The sequence below is a fragment of the Eumetopias jubatus genome, unplaced genomic scaffold (genome assembly GCF_037043125.1).
Source record: "Eumetopias jubatus isolate StellerSeaLion01/CBP00866 unplaced genomic scaffold, mEumJub1_p1.0 scaffold_13, whole genome shotgun sequence".
Lineage (NCBI taxonomy): Eukaryota > Metazoa > Chordata > Mammalia > Carnivora > Otariidae > Eumetopias > Eumetopias jubatus.
In genome coordinates, this window is record NW_028274819.1 from 113,888,073 (window position 1) to 113,904,890 (window position 16,818).

Sequence of the window (16,818 nt, forward strand, 5' to 3'; positions counted from 1 at the left end):
AGACACTGCAGTTTTCTGCCACTGGAGGCAGTACTGAGCAGTGTGAGAGACGCTGGATGATGTGGCAGTGCAGTTTGCCACCACTGGAGGCAGTGAGGAGGTGCATTTTGAGAAACACTGGAAGTGCCAGGGCAGCTTGCCACCATTGGAGGCAGTGGTGTGCTGCAGTGCAGAGACTCTGGAAGAGATGCAGTGCAGACCTTCACTCTGACTCTGACCTTGACTTTGACCTGGAACCCACTCTCACCCTGAACCTGAATTAGACCCAACTCTCACAGTAATCCAGACCCTGATGTTCAAACCGAGTCATAATTTGACATTTACTCTGACCATTTACCTAAAACTGACCCTGACATTAACCCTGAAGCACTGATTATGACCTTGACCCTGCCCACCCTGATGCTTACCTTCACACTACCCTTGACCTTTGGGGTGACCTTGACCCTCACCCCCACCCTGACCCTACACCTAACCTCAACAGGATTCTGACCCTAACCCTCACCTCCACGCTGAATTCATCCCTGCATTTGACCTTCACCTTCACTCGTGCATGGGTTGTCTATGGCTGGCATGATGAACTACCATCAATGTAGCAGCTTAAAGTAGCTGAAGTGTATTTGTCACAGTTTTATAGGCCATAAGTTGAAACTAGGTCTTGCTGAATTAAAATCAAGGTTTCAGCAGAGCCACATACCTTTCTAGCAGGAAGAGATTGTGAGCCATGGAATGCAGGAGTCATTCACAAGGTGGAAAAGGCCTAGAGGGATTCTCCCTGAAGCCTCCAGACACAGCCCGGCCCACCCATACTAGACTTCTGAGAGGCATAGCTGTAAGATAGTAAGTTTCTGTTGTTTTAAGCTACTAAGTTTGTGTAAATTTGTTCAAACTTCAGTTGAAAATTAATACAGTACTCAATCTCTAGGTTAGGGTTAGGGGTTAAGGGTTAGGGTTAGGGGTTAGCTTGGGTTAATTTATTTGCCTTTTAACAAAAGATGTCAATGCTTAAATAAGACATTTTTTCTTAGACCATTTCATCGTGAGGAAAAGTAAGCATGTATCCCAAAAAGTTAGGGAGAAGAACTGAAGGTCCCAAACAACACCTAAGTCAAAACATCTCGACATTTATGTGTTGTCTTTAAAGTTAATAAGAAATGTACTTGCTCTGTTGTTCTTCTCACAGATGGATTTGCTCTCCCTTTCATTCTGGTCTTGGCTCAAATGCCACCTTCTCAGAGGGGCTCCTTAATGGGCCTCTCTGAATATGATGGCCCCTTTAGCCCACACTGTTCTCTTTTTAGCCAGCATTCCTTCCTACTGTTGATCCATTTATTATAACTCATGCTGTTTGCAAGTTCCCAGGTGGAACTAGAGCTATACATTTGCACAAAGTAGATACTCAATAAATATTTGTTAATTAAACCAGTTTTACTCTGTGATATGTATAGCTTTCTTTTTAATTAAAAATATCATTGTTTTATCAGTGAATTTTTGACCTTTTTCAGAATGTATTTGGAGAAATCCATTGCTCCATGAATATACATCTGTCAGTGCTGTGGCTTTATCATGTCGTGTGTCATCCTACCTTGAGCTGTCAGGAGTGCTCATGACCTGTGTATGAAGCTCAGCTTCAAACCTTAGGGGTGAGTTTTGTGAAGGCTCTGGGGGGCATTTGAGGGGCTCTTCCTGCTGGAGACCACCATGTCATCTGGGGCCAGAAGTGAAGTGTGAACCCACCTCTTTTGCTCTGCTTTTTCCATCTTCCTCTACCCTCTGTCAGCATGTGGGTTTCCCACCAACCATATCTCTGCAGACAAACTCTGATATGGCCTATGGCTTGGGACTCCACTGACCTCACAAAATCTTATTATAACCAGTGTAAGAGGTTTCTGTGACACTGACATGACCTTCGTTCCCAGAATATGCCACATGAAGAGTCACATGAGAGCCTGGGGGTCCAGAGATGTTAAATGGGTGATTGTGGCTCTAGCTAAAGCCACTCTGGGGGATCATGCTGGAGGCCATCTCAGATCTCAATCTGGCTCTGTCACCAATTTCCAATACAATTTAGTTGAGTCACTTAATCTGAGCTTCAGGCTCATCATTTCTAAAATTAGGAAATGTTTTTAGATTAATTTATTTATTCAAGAACTATGTAATGAACTCCTATTAAGTGCTAGGCAGTCTCCCAGATTGATTCTATCTTAGGAATTCTGACTCCCACCCTCCCTGCTCACACTGACTTCCCCCATTTGACACAATGGCTGTTCCATGGGAATTCCGTAGGGCAACATTGGACCAGCAAGTGTCTTCAGGGTGTGCCCTCAGGCCGTTTGATGTGGCTGAGGGGCCATGAGCAATTCTGAACCCAAACCCAAGGTTTTGGCTAATTTGCCTTGTGCTGTCTTACTTGCATGAAAACAGCAGTGCCTAGATCAGGCCTTCAGGGCAACAGCTGCAGGATGAGCCGGCTTAGTGAAGACCTTGCCCAGGACACTAGCCGCATGACACTGTGAGGGTATTCCTAGTCCCCACTTAAGTCATGCACTGCAACAAGTGATTATACATCAGGGTGGATGATGCAAAGTACAGTGCACCGAGAACATGACAAAAACCATTAAATGACAGAATAGTATATAGGTAAACATACTATATACTGTGTAAGTGAAGGGAAAAGTAAACAATGGGGTCAGAAAGAGGAATGGGGGTTCCCAGAAGCGGGCTGGAGTAGTCAGGGCATGGGGGGGTGTCTCACGGAGGAAGTGACCAGGAGACTTGTTACTGGTTACAACACTGCAGCGTCAGGGCTTGAGCTCTGCCTGACCCGCAGCCCCCAGGGGCACTGGGGGCATTCTAGCTCCAGAGGATCTGCAGACGGCAGATCAGCCTGAGCCTAGCCTCCGTGGGCTGCCTTCTTTGCTCCTGGGTGTGGCTCTTTTTCTGCCCCTTGAGGCTGTTGATTCTTATTTTGTTTTCCTCTGAACTGCACTATTTTGTGTGGGTTCAATACTGTTAGTTGACACAAATTCTTTGTGAAAATAAGTGGAATATAAATCATACTTGTTTCCTAATTAGATCTGAACATATTCAATAGTCATAGCCTTTTCCCAGGCCCCTAGGTCTTCATCCGCTCGCCAACTCCGAGATTTTTTAAAACATATTATATTTTTAACAGTTTCAGAGAATTAGTTTGGTTTTTAAAAAATTCAGCAAAGTCACACTTTTGATAATCTATAGAATGATCTGTAAACATTGAATGAGCAAGGTTTTACAGGATGAAGGAAGAATTGGCTTTGTGGCCAGGTTTGCCCTAACGTTTACTCACTGTTTCCCCCGTGTGGCCACTCTCCAGATAGCATGTGTCAGAATGTGTGACAACCTATCAAATTCAAGGGAGAGTAAGAATAGGTTGGTCCCTGGATTCCCTAGCTCCTAAAAACCATCATATAATTTATAAACCATATTCTAAATCGAGTATATCTTAAGTAGATATTAGGGTTAGGTTCAGGGTCAAGTTGCATACATTAATTATGTACAGCTTTTTGTATGTCTGTCATACATCCGTAAAGTGTTTCTAAAAAATAAAACGGGAGAGAATATAGTCACTCAAAGCACTGAGCACCTTTCCTGTCACAGCAAATATGTAACTAAACATCATTATTGTTTAACCTTAGCCTGTAGGAGCTGTTCCTACAGGTACTTGGCAGGTAGCATCTGTGGCCAACTGCCCATCTCCCTGCTGCACCCACACCCAGCTCAGCACTTCCTGTGCTAGGCTCAAGGGCAGCCCAGAGAGACCAGGTCCTGTCAGGCATGGCTTCCTTCCAACAGGTAGAGAAGGTGGCCAACTCAGACACATGACATCTTTTCGCCTCCCCTTTCTGTCACCCTGGTCCTTAACCTTTAGCTCCTGTGAGAACCTGGGTTTGCAGGTTCCTGTTGACATTTCAAAGTGTGCAGATCTGTGTTGCCTTTGTTCCCTGTCAGTGGGTAGGAGATAAAAGCAGGAAAAGTCATCATATTGTGAAAGCCACAAAAATAATTATCAAGAGTGCTTTGCGCCCGGTACCTCAGACTGGAAAGAAATGGCAAACTACAGACCTCATGTCATACACAACCAGCTTTAGGGGCTCATATAAGCATGTAAAATGAAATTGTACTGAAAGAAATCTCATTACTAAACTTTTGCCTTACAGAAGACAGTTCAGCGACAGCCCCCCAACCCTGCCCTGTCATTTCCTGTCTGGCCAATGCCCGGTCACACTGACACGTGTAGCCACACAAGGACACAACGGTGATCATCCTTCTGGAGCATTCCTGGTCCCACTGCCCCCTGCTCTGGCCAAGCCTGCACACCCCCAGTCCTCCTGAGCATCCCCTGTAGTGGCGCTTGTCACACCATGCTGTCATGTGTTGTCTCTCGATCTGTCCTTTGCTAGGAGTAGATCTCTCTCACAGCTGCCTGGCTGGATGACAGGTGAGTGGTGTCGGGATCTTTTGTCCTGGGATAGCAGGTACCCTTCAAAACCCTGATGGGCAGGGTGGGTCTCTGTCCCTCTGTGTGCCCCCAGCCTCGGTGGAGCATAGTGCCCAGGACAAAGGTTTTGAGAGTCTTCCCAGATGAAGTTTGTTCTGTGAAGGTGGATTCTTTCTGATACCATTATGTAACCACATAACGTGGCCATCCCTGTGAGACAGAAACCATGCCACTGTATTGTATTCTACTTGCATACCATGGCTAACAAAGAGTAAACACATGCTCACATTCACACGTTCACACTTACACCTCCGTTTCTGAGCATCACGACCATGTAAACTGCAGTGAATTCCCATTGGGCTGCAGGTATGTAGATGTGCCATTAAAGGTAGAAATAGAGGAGGATGGATATGGAGTTCTGGCTAAAATGATGGAAGTCCTTACCTGTGGGGGTGAAGAAAATCAGATTTTACCCAGAAGGCACTACATTCTAGTCAAAGGCGTGACATGATAATATTATCTTTTAGAACGGGGATCAGCACAGAGTTTTCTGTAAAGTCTTCTCTAAAGATTTGCTGTTAGGCATTGCAATCCACGTGGTCTCTCTGACGATGACTCCACTCTTGCACTGTGGCTTGAAAGGACCCACAGACCATCCATAACTAATGTTCCAGCCACACTTTATTTACAGAATACAGGGGGAGGCCACATTTGGCCCATGGGTGGCAGTTTCCCACACCCCAGATTTGCAACCTGATGGACGATGGGGGAGAGGGCTCTTATTTTCGAAGGGCAGCGTGGGCATACACTGGGATCTATCCTGCCTGACCCTGGCCCCTAAACTTGAAAGGAAAGATGATAGTGAGACTGGCCAACAATTAAGGCATCAGGAACTCCCCCACATTTATCTGAATGCCTGGAGCTTCCCACAAGATGTTTGTCTGTGGTTGAAGTACACGTAGGTATTGTTTGGCTGAATATGTCCCCATTGCCTAGTGGGTGTATCTTGTGGGGTATATACCACGCAGACAGTCATCTTTTTCAGGCCAAGACCATGAGCACATGTATGGTTCTCATGAGTCAGGAGAGGACCTAGCACGTGTGGGCTTCAGGATGAGTTTGATTCAGCCCACAGCAATGTTTTCGAGCCCCTGGCTTCCTGGGCCCTCTGTGGTGCTGGCACTGGCCTGGCCTAGGCCACTTCTACAGTCGTGATGGAAAAGCCCCTGTACTGGGTGGTCCACCCCATGCTTTGCTCTGCAGGCTGAGACCCAAGTTTCCTGCCACCTCACTGGCTGGGACCAGGTCACATGCCCATGGATGAGCCAATCCCTGGAGCCAGGGAGTGGGGCCGTGGAGATTGGTACAGGTTGTTAGGTCCTCTGTTGTAATGACTTTTCTAATTGCTGTGGTGGCAATGTCTTCTGTGATGCATCTGTTGATAAAATGAGTGTTGATTTCTGGTAGTGAGTGGGTCCAAGGTGCTGGCTTAGTACCTAGCACCTCAGTCCCTGCACCTCGGTACTACTCTACTATTCTGCAGAGACAATGGCTGAGAATGAGCAAAGTTGATAGAAACTGGTCGGGAATGCACAAGGTAGGGGTGTGTGTTGAGGGGGGGTATGGGGATTGGGGATGATAGCTCTGGCCAACCTGTATCTACAGTTTACCCAGGTTCAAGAAGGTGCGAGGAATCCGTGGTGTTTCATAGTCAATAATGTAGATGAAGAATATGCCTTTTTGCATGGAGTATGGCAAGACTTGTTCCAAGTATATTCTAGTTGGCACAGAAGTCAGGGAGGACAGCACCCCCATCTGCTAGGTTAGGCGTGAGAGGCTGAGTGCTCTCAAGAAGGTGTCTAGCTTTCGCAGGGCTCACTGTGAGCCTGCACGCAGGACTGACGAGGACAGTTAAAGGTTTTGTTCTAAGGGTGGAGTATTGGAAGACTGTGGCGCACCTTGTAATCCTGGGGAGAGCACAGATCCTGAGTTGACTGTGGAGTGACTTCGTGAGAGTGGTGGTGATCTGCAGCCTCCAGCTAACCAGATGCCTGTCCTTTATTAAGTTGTGGGTGTGGTTTCTGTGACTTTGTCCTAATGGCTGGGATTTTCAAGGAGTGGGATTTTTATGTCGGAGTGGGCAAGTCCTGTGCTGCTGCTGAGAAGTGTGTCTCTAGTGGTTGGAGTGTGTATTACAAGCCCATAGGTAAATGGCGGGGTGGTTACAGTGGTCTGCAGGCTATTGTTATTGATGATTTTTTTTTAAAGATTTTATTTTTATTTATCTGACAGAGAGAGAGACAGCCAGAGAGGGAACACAAGCAGGAGGAGCAGGAGAGGGAGAAGCAGGCTTCCCGCAGAGCGGGGAGCCTGATGCGGGGCTCGATCCCAGGACCCTGGGATCATGACCTGAGCCGAAGGCAGCCGCTTAACGACTGAGCCCCCCAGGCGCCCCATTATTGATGATTTTTATGGATGGATTCCATAGGATGAGATGTTAGATCTTATGGCTAAGGATCCTCATGAAGTGCCCGTAAAGAGCGCTTTTTCTGAGTTTAATAGTAGATATATTTTTATTACCTCTAATAGCCCTCCTTCTTGGTCCCCCAGTGAGCACTGCACTACAATGTTGCCTGCATTTTATCCGTGTGTGGATGAGTGTTTGAGAGCGGAAAATGTTGGCAATGCCTCTACAATTTGTACACTGGAACATCCAAAGAATAAAATTTTATTTTTGACAACAAAATAGGAAGTATCCTCCTGTGATTCTTAGTTTAAACCGGGGGGGGGGGGGGTCCTTTCTTGTGGTATCGGTAATGAGTACCGTAGTCCTTCCTAGGGAACATTATCAGACTCTATTGGGAACTTGGTCTTTGTTGTTGTGGAAGAATCAGGAGTCGACAAATTATTTGTCTCCTGTTTCATTTTCCATGAACATTTCCACAGTATTTGGTTTCACACCTCTACCATTGTGAAATCATCCCAAATTTGGCACCAGCTCACCCTTCTTTGCAAAGGGTATGTTTAAACCAAGAGAAAAGCAGCTTCTGGGTGACTGGGAGACTCTAGGATCAGAATGCTGTTGGTAGGCAGTTACTGTGACCCTAAATTCTGAACAAGCTCCTGACACCCAGACTAAATAGATTTCAGATTTAGAAATTTCAGATAGAAATTTTGTGTCCATAATGACAACTGAAGAACATGTGTGATCCCTAAACCTAACTCTAACCCCTAACTTTAACCCTAAAACCTAACATGACCCTAAACCCCAAACTGGAACCCTGAATCTCAAACCTGAAATTGAACCCCACACCCGAACTCTGAACCCAAGCCCTGAATCCAAGACCTGAACCACGAACCCAAACCCTGAACCAGAACTCTGAGTCATGAGCCCTGAACCCAAACCCCACCAAGAACCCAAACCCCAAATTTGACCTTGAACTTTATCTCCTAAGCCCTAAGGCTTAAACCCTAAATCATAAGCCTAAGCCCTAAACTCTAACTCTAACCATTACCCTCACCCTCACCCTGACCCTGATCCTAAACCCAAACCCTGATCTAGAACTCTGACCCAAAACTGAGCCTGAACCTAGACCCAAACCTTTAACCACACTTTATGAATTCACAATTGATGGACATTTGCATGGTTTCTACCTTTTGATTATTGTGAACACTGTTCGGGTTGGGGGCTAGGGTTAGGGTCCTGGGTTAGGGTCAGGGCCAGGCTTGGGATCAAGTTTGGGTCAGAATCATGTTCAGTCAGGGCCAGGGTCATGTTCAGTGGCACTGTTTGAGTCAGGGACTGTTGTCATCCATATTGTTTCCAAGTATTTGTTCCTTGGCTATTTTTGGAGAAGTTTTGGGGATATTGGGCTCCATTCAGCTTGAATTTTCAGAATTTAATGGCTTCAGCTGGACCCAGGGAGCGAGCAGGTGCTTCCACTGAACGCGGAGCTCACCTTGTCCTGCACTGCCCCCCCCGCCTGCAGAGGGCGCACGACCCCAGCTCCCGCCCGGAGCCCAGAGCCCGGCCTGCGCAGCCGCCGTGACAGGGGCGGACCTCCTCAGAACCTGATGTGGAGGCTTCTGGGGGCCGTGGGGCGCGTCCACGCTGACAGGAGCCCGGCCTCCTAAGGACCCGCTGCGGAGGACGTGGGGCCACGTCCACGCTGACAGGAGCCCGGCCTCCTCAGGACTCGCTGTGGAGGCTTCTAGAGAACACGGGGCGGCGTCCGCAGGGACAGGAGCCCGGCCTCCTCGGGCCCCGCCGCGGGAGGAGGAGGTGAGGAGAAGCCGTCTGAGCGGGGACCGCGGAGGGGGCCCGAGCTCACAGGACGCAGCGGAGGAAGGGCGGGTGCGCAGACCGTGGGGTGTCCGTGGCTCTGTGTGCGGTGACGTGGGGTCCCCGCGGTGCCGTGCGCGGGGCTGTCGGGGCTCCGCTCTCCGGCCTCGGATCCGCTGCGGCGGCCCCCGCGGCCGTGTCCACGCGCACCCGGAGTCGGTTCCTGGGGCTGCTCCCGCGGTCTGCGGTCCGGGCCGGCCGCCCGCCGCTGTGCTCCGGCTCCCCCGCCTCGGCCCCGCGGCTCCTCCCCGCGTCCACACCCGCGTCAGGGCTGTGGGTTCCGTGTCTGCGAAGACCCCGCTGGAGGCCCGTAGCGGCGGCGCGGACTCGGCGGACGGCGGGGGGAGAGTAGACGTGTCCGCAGCGTGCGCTCTGCCCTGAGCGCGGGGCGTCTTCCCGGCGAGTCTCCCTCGACGTCCGCGGTCCGTGTCTCACGGGGTCGGAGGGCAGGTGTGTCGGCTCCTGGGGACGTGTGCTCCTCGGTGTGTGGTTCTTCTCGATGCGGCTGTGGAGGAGCCTGTGCTCCGCGGGTCTCGTCCCGACGGTGTGTGAGGAGCGCCTGGAAATGCACCGGATTTTTGTCTCTCGGGTTTGCTCCTGGCCAACTTACCGAGTTTATCCGTCCTGTTGACCTTAAACTGAAAGTGCCGGTCGTTTTACCGGCAAAATGGGCTTCTTTGGGAGGAGCAGAGACTTGCCGTCCGGGACAAGCCAGCTCCGGCCACATCGCGGACGAGAAAGGACGGAGAGGAACAGCATGTCGTGGGGAAGGAGGAGGCAGCGGGGGGCGCTGTTCCGACGGGAAGTCCGCGGAGAGAAGCCGGCTTCGCGGTGACGGCGGCTCGCCCCCCTGAGCTGCGGGGAGCGTGGGGTTCCTGGAGGAGCGGACACCTGCGTCCTCCGCTCCGGGGCCTGCGACTGACGGGTGTCTCCCGTGGAGGCTTCCGACCCCGGGCCTGTGACTGACGGCCGTTCCCGTCCCTGACCCTGAGCGGCGGGCTCCCCGCTCCGGCCTCCCCGCTGGCGTCCCCAGTCCCCTCTCCTGAGGTGCCCGTCTTGCATTTTCACAGTTCTAACCAGGTTTTGGGGGAGGGTTGTGGAAAATGGGAATTCCAGATCCCACTGCTTCTGCTGCACCCGAGACACGGGGGCTGCTGACTGAATCCTCCCGCGAGTCTCTCGCTACCACGTGGCCTCCTTCAAGGGCCGGTGGGCTCTCCGCGGTGGGGGAACCGGGTCTGGGAGGGCGCGGCCTCCGTCACAGTCTGGTGTCGTCTCTGCTTCCGTGACCTGGTGCCGCCGTGGCGGTTTGAAGAGTCGTGGACTCTGCGGTGATTTCAAAGCGCGGTCAACCTGTCACCGCAGCGCAAATACGCTTTACCTCCACACTCAGACCCCAGCTGTCGTCTCCTTACCACATTTACCACTTCCCGCGGGGTGCTTCAGGGCGTGTTACCCCAAAGAGGGACACTGTCCCGCGGAACCACCACATACCCGTAAATGAGGAAACCATTACACTCTCCACATTATAACCCAGACCACAGGCCCACTTCCACTGCCACCACCTGCCCCACATCCGAAATGGCCTTTTCCATTCAGATCCAGTTTTCTTTTTCTGGAACTGCTCCGAGACTTTCCCTTATTTTCACAACCCTGATGGGTTTAAGGATTTAAGGATGGATTTCGAGCCAATTTACAGACGGCGCTAATCTGAGTGGCATTTTCTGTCTGGCTTCTGTCACTTGGGCTGTTTTCAGTGTCCATCCACGTGGTGACATGCATCAGTCCTTCATTCACTTTTCCACCGTGACTAAACATAAATAACCTTTACCACCTAAAACATTTCAGGTACACAATGCTCTGGCCTTAGCTGAGTTCCCACGGTTGTACCTCATTCTCCAGAACATGTTCATTCTCCCCGAGGGAGACTCTGTGTGCATTAAACACCCAACTCCCCGTGATTTCTCTGGAGAAGGGTCATCCAAGTCCTTTGTCTATTTTAAAATTAGGTGGTCTTTTTGTTGAGGAGTTGTAAAAGCTCTTTACATATTCTGGACAACAGACTCTTACTAGATACATCATGTACAAATATTTCCTTCTGGGGGCTGTCTTTTCACTTTCAGGATAGTCACTTCTGATGTACAAAGATTTGTAATTTTTTTTTTTTTTTTACATTTTTTTAAGAGCGAGGGAGAGAGAGTGTGTGAGCGGTCGGGGGCAGAGGGAGAGGGAGAGAGACTCTCAAGCAGGCCCTACACTCAGCGTGGAGCCTGACATGGGGCTTGATATCATGACCCTGAGGTCATGATCTGAGCCAAAATTAAGTTAGATGCTTAACTGACTGAGCCACCCAGGCGTGCTGAAAAGATTTTTAATTTTGAGGATCTTATTTTATCTATTTTTTCTTTCTTTTCTTATGCTTTGGTGTCAGAGCTAAAAGCATTGCTAAATCCAAGGTTATGAAGATTTATCCCATTTATTTCTTCTAGAGTTTATAATTTTATCTCTTACATTTAAGCCTTTACTTATTTTGAGCTAATGTTTCTATGTTGTATGAGGTAAGGGTCCAGTGTCATTCCTCTGCACATGGATAACCAATTGTCCCCCAACGTAATGTTGTCCACCCTTGTCAAAATTCAGTGGACCATAGAAGAAGGGGTTTATTTCTGGTCTCAGTTAAATCCCACTGATCTGTATGCATACCTTTTGAAAAGGGTATGCATAACAATAAAAATTGTTATTTATTTAAAAATTTTTTTAATTTAAATTCAATTAATTAACATATGTATTATTTACTTCAGGGTGAATGCATACCTTTACGACAGTATCACAACGTTTTCTTTACTGTTGCTTTGTATTAGATTTGAACTTTGGAAGTATGATCTTTCACCTTTGATTTTCTTTTTTAAGATTGTTCTGGCTATCTTGTGGTCCCTTGAAATTCCATATGACTGTTAGGATTAGCTTGTGCATTTCTTCCCAAAGATTTGTGAATTTTCTTGGGAACACATTGAATTTCCACATCGCCTTGTGTTCTACTGCCATCATATCAATTGTATGTCTTTTCAGCACCATGGGGTGTCTTCAGAATTATTTAGGTTTCCCTTACTTTCTTTCAGCAATGTTTTGTAACTTTCAGTGTACAAGATGTGCACCTTGATTATATCTATTCCTAAATATTTGGTTAATGTTGATGTTTCCTAAAATGGAATTGTTTTCTTAAATTCCTTTTTGGATGATTCATTGCTAGTGTATACAAATAAGAGAGATTTTTGTGTATTGATATTTTGTCCTGTCACTGTGCTGAATTAGGTAACTGGCTGTAATCATTTTTTGTTGTTTCTTTAGGAAGCTCCATGTAAGATGATGTCATCTCTGGTCTCTGAATAGATAGAGTTCTAGTGTTTCCTTTCACATGTGGATGCCTTCTTTCTTGGCTTATTCTTCTGGGTAGAACGTTCAGTCCAATATTGAGCAACAGGTGAAAACCAGCATCTTGTCCTTGTTCCTGATTTCAGAGTAGAGCTGTCCATCTTCAGACTTAAGCATGGTGTTTGCTGGAGATTTAATGAGAAAATTACTCCTTATTCCTGCTTTCATGAGTATTTGTATCAGCAACAGACATTGGACTTTGGTTAGAACATTTTCTGCATCAATTAATATGACCACATGATTTATTAAAAATTCATTGTGCTGTATAACATTGCTTGTTTCACTCTATTGAATAACCTTTGAGGTGTTTGTGCAGAGCCACTTGCTTAGGGTGCACAGTCTATTTATGAACTTTTGGTTTTGCAATCCTTCTGATCTGGCTTCTTACATCTATTTTAAGAAAGGTACAGGAATGTATTTTGCTGATTTTGTCGGGTTGGTAATAGTGGTTAGGGTTAGGCGTTAGGGATTAGGGTTAGTGTTAGGGTCTCCCTGTCCTCTGCTGCACAGAACCCATTCTCCTCTGGTAACTAGAGTGATATTTTCGGAACATAACCTTTGGGCCTCTCTGTGGTCGGCTCCCCTCCTGCCCGTCCTCTCCAGCCTCACCTCTTCCACCACAGCCACCCTTCTGTGGGCCACCCAAGTGTGTGGTAGTCCCACATGTGCCCTGGGCTTGACTACAATGTGCCTTTGCTTTTGCTGTGCCCTCTGCCAGGATCACCCTTCTATCCCCCTGCTTCATATCTGGCTTGTTCCCCCATTGGCTGGGTCTGGGCTTGCCCTCTGGTGACCTGACTCATGTCTGCTGGTTGAGTGTGCTTATCCCCTATTTAAATGTAGTGCCCGCCTTCCCTGTGTGAGCGATTTACTAACCTGCCGGGTATGGGGCAGGCACAGGGAAGTAGCCTTAGCGCCTATGCAAAAAAATCAGTCTCAGAGGGTCTCACCACACTTGCTGATAATGGGGGAGCTGCTGTCCTCACAGGGGGGAGCAGGTAGTACCCTTAAAGGGGGACCAGCCATGGGACGTGGTTGGATAAGACTTTGAACCCTTTGGGGCTGGGGAGATGTAGACCTGGACCTGGAAGCTTACACCCTTGGATTCAAGCCTGGGGCCTAAGCAAGCCCCCTCTTCTTCCTGGTGTCGTCTTTTGCCTTCCCTGTTCAAGGGCTGGACCTGATTCCTGATGTGGCAGAGTTTGAGGGTGACCCCTCCTAGGAATACCAGTGGCTTACTGAGCACCTTGTCAGCAGGATGCCCAGCAGCCTTCCAGGGAGGACCCTACAGGAAGTGGAGACAGGTCTGTGGGGGCCAGCGGCAGCCCACTCAAAGCAAAGTGGGACAGGTGTCCGGCCCTGCTGATTCTACCCACTCTGTAAGACATAGAAATGAGGGCTGTGCCCAAAGGTGCTTCCCTCCTGGAAGGTGGGGATGGGATCTGCAGGGGGGGCGGCCAGTGGAGGGCACCTGCAGGGTTTGCCCAGGAGCTCAGCACAGGGGGAGTGTTCCTGGCTCCAGCATGCTGACTGTGGGGCTGCATGGGTTTCCAGCCTCCGAAGCCTCAGGCTCCCCTTTGGAAGACGGGGTGCTGATGGCCCCCATCTCTGGGAACAGACATTAGGGAGGCCCTGCTGGCAGATTCCCTCAGGAAGGTCAGGAGGTGGCTGTTGCTTAAAGCAGCCCAGGGCCCACCCCCTTGAAGAAGGTGCACATGTCCATGGCCCCCAACTCTGGGGTCCTGCTGCCAGCCTCTGGCAGTGACCCTCTTCCTGCCCTGCCCACTGCCCCTGTGGATACGTGGTCTTCCTGGAGCTATTCCTGCAGACAGCAGAGAAGCACCTCATGGTGGGGCACGGGGTCAACTACTAGGTTTTCACCAATCAGCCGGCTGCCGGGCCCCGTGTGCCCCTCCAGGGAGGCCGGAGGGTGGTGGTCCTCATGGTGGACACAGGGTCACTTACTACGTCTTCACCGACCAGCTGGTTGCTGTGCCCCGTGGGCCACTCTGGGAGGGCCGGAGGGTGGTGGTCGTCGAGGTCCGCGGCGTCCTGCTCTGGCAAGATGTGTCCATGCGGCACATAGCGATGATCAGCTGCTTCTGCGAGCAGCGCTTCCTCTGTGATGTGGAAGACCTGGTGTGCGTGGACGTGGATGCGGGAATGAAGTTCTGGGACCATGTGGGCATGGAGATCCTGTCCCCCCTCTTTGGCACCCCACACCCCGGTTTCTACTGGGCAGCCCATGAGGACTTTAGCTACGAGCGCTGGCCACAGTCCCAGACCCACATCCCCAGGGACCAGGGCAACTTTTACTACATGGGGGCCTTTTTTGGGGAATTGATGGTGGAGTTTCCCCGACTGACCTCAGCCTGTCACCAGGCGATGGTGGTCAACTGGGCCAGTGGGATTGAGGCTGTGTGGCCCGATAAGAACCACCTGAACAGGTACCTGCTGGACCACAGGGCCACCAAGGTGCTGTCCCCGGAGGACCTGTGGGACCCCCGGCTGCTGGGCTGGCCCCCCCATCATTCCCTGGGTCATGAAGAAGCTGAGATCCATGGCTGTGCCCAAGAATCACCAGGACATCTGGAAGTCACGAGGGGCTGCCCCCGTCTCCATCAGGGGGTGCTGCCTTGAGCGGAGCTGTCAGAGCAGATTCCTACTTCTGTCCCCTTGAGGGAAACTGTGGAGCCCAGCACTGCTTGCACGGGCACGCCAACGCCCCAGGCACCCCTGTGCACAGGAGGCCTGCCTGGGGGCACACGTTCCTCTCTTTGTGGTCACTCCATTTTGATCATTTCGGGGTCATTTGCAACTGTGAACGGCTCCAGTTTTATGTCAGAGGTTTTTCTGTGTCAATGCTGAGTAACCATCTTTAAAAAGAACAATTGAGGGAAAAGGTTTTCTCTCTGGTTCTAAACAGACATTGCCTGTTGAGGCTGGGAGCAGCCCTGTAGCAGCCATGGAGCCAGAACAGGTGCTGGCCGGGTCTTCCCTCCCAGTCCTTACACCTCACCGCAGCCAGGGGGCTTCAGGGTCAGGGTGCGCCGAGTCACCTCTCAGACCCCCCAGTGCCCTCACCATCAGAGGCCTTGGCTGTGGCCACAAGCTCGGCCTCCAGGAGCGTGGAGCCCTCTGGGCTATATAAGGTTCCTGCCTTGGTTTTAAATGACTATTTCTGGGCGCCTGGGTGGCTCAGTTGGTTAAGCGACGGCCTTCGGCTCAGGTCATGATCCTGGAGTCCCAGGATCGAGTCCCACATCGGGCTCCCTGCTCAGCAGGGAGTCTGCTTCTACCTCTGACCCTCTTCCCTCTCGTGCTCTCTGTCTCTCATTCCCTCTCTCTCAAATAAATAAATAAAATCTTTAAAAAAAATAAATGGCTATTTCTATGCTGGTGTTTGTGAAATGTGGGCACTCGCTCTGTCTGGATGCGTGTCCCCTTGGGATTCCTCAGTGCCCACCAGTGGGTTTGCACTTGTGCACTTTCTCTGGACCAGCTGCCTGCACTGTGTCTTAGCAAGCACTTACTGAGCTCAGTCACCCAACAAGGGGCAGAGCATGAGAGCGAGAACTAAGATACAGGCTCCCGGCTCCTGGGCCCTCCAGGGATTTGTGACGGCCCCGACGTCCTGACTCACTTCTTTTGTATTGTGGTATAATGGACATACAGTTGATACCATGAAGCGCGTTTCAGTGGCAATAAGTATATTCCCTGTTCTGCACCGGCTACTTCCGTCCATTGCCACAATGTTTTCATCATCCCCAACTGAACCTCTACCCACGAGACCCTAACCCCCCATTCCCCTTCCCCAGCCCCGGCACCCAGCAGCTCCTTCCACCTCTGTGATGGGAGTGCTCTCCATCCCTCACAAGTGGGGTCCTTCGGTGTCGGTCCTTTAGGGACTGGCTTATTTCACATGGCATAATGGCCTCAAGGTCTGTCCCTGTGAGCCTGAACCTGACCCCGCTTTTCCCCCAAAAGTGTGGCTCAGCCCTCTCCTGTCTGAGCCGAACCTCCTCAGTCCCCTCTGCTCCCCTCACCTTCCTCCTCAGCCTGAAGATGATCCCAGCCAGTCTGCAGCTTTGAAGACCTGTTCAGTCCGGATGCCAGGCACATACCTCGGGGGCCTCGGGCCTCACCTATACCCCATCTGTCCACGTCAGGTGCCTGCCCCCCTCCCCCAGCTGACCACCTGCACCTCCCGCAGGTGTCCCCATCTCAGGAGAAGGAAACACCAAGTCCAGACCCTTGGAGTCCTCTGGGACTTCTTGCTTGCTACCAACTTTCCCAGTAGTGAAGTGGCTACTGGAGGACATTCAATGTCCAAAACATTTAAAGGCATACGTGAGTCTCTGCTGCCTAAGGCAATGGATAACAGTTGTGGCAAATAGAAACCAAGCAGAATCACTGGAAGAAAGGCCGAGGAATGAGGAGCTTTAGGGAAGAAGGTTGTGGAAGCTCTGACTGCCCCTACCTGACCTTCAGATGCTCCTCAGTTACTCCTGTGCCTCTGGTATCTTCCTGGAACCCTGACATGGCTGTTTTCAGACAGCTCGTCCAGCAG

General features: G+C 50.3%; 1 pseudogene; it reads left to right on the forward strand.

Annotated features, from left to right (window-relative positions):
- The first annotated feature begins 13,212 nt into the window (after nucleotides 1-13,212).
- LOC114211218 (histo-blood group ABO system transferase pseudogene) lies at nucleotides 13,213-15,131 on the forward strand (annotated as a pseudogene).
- The last annotated feature ends 1,687 nt before the right edge of the window (nucleotides 15,132-16,818 follow it).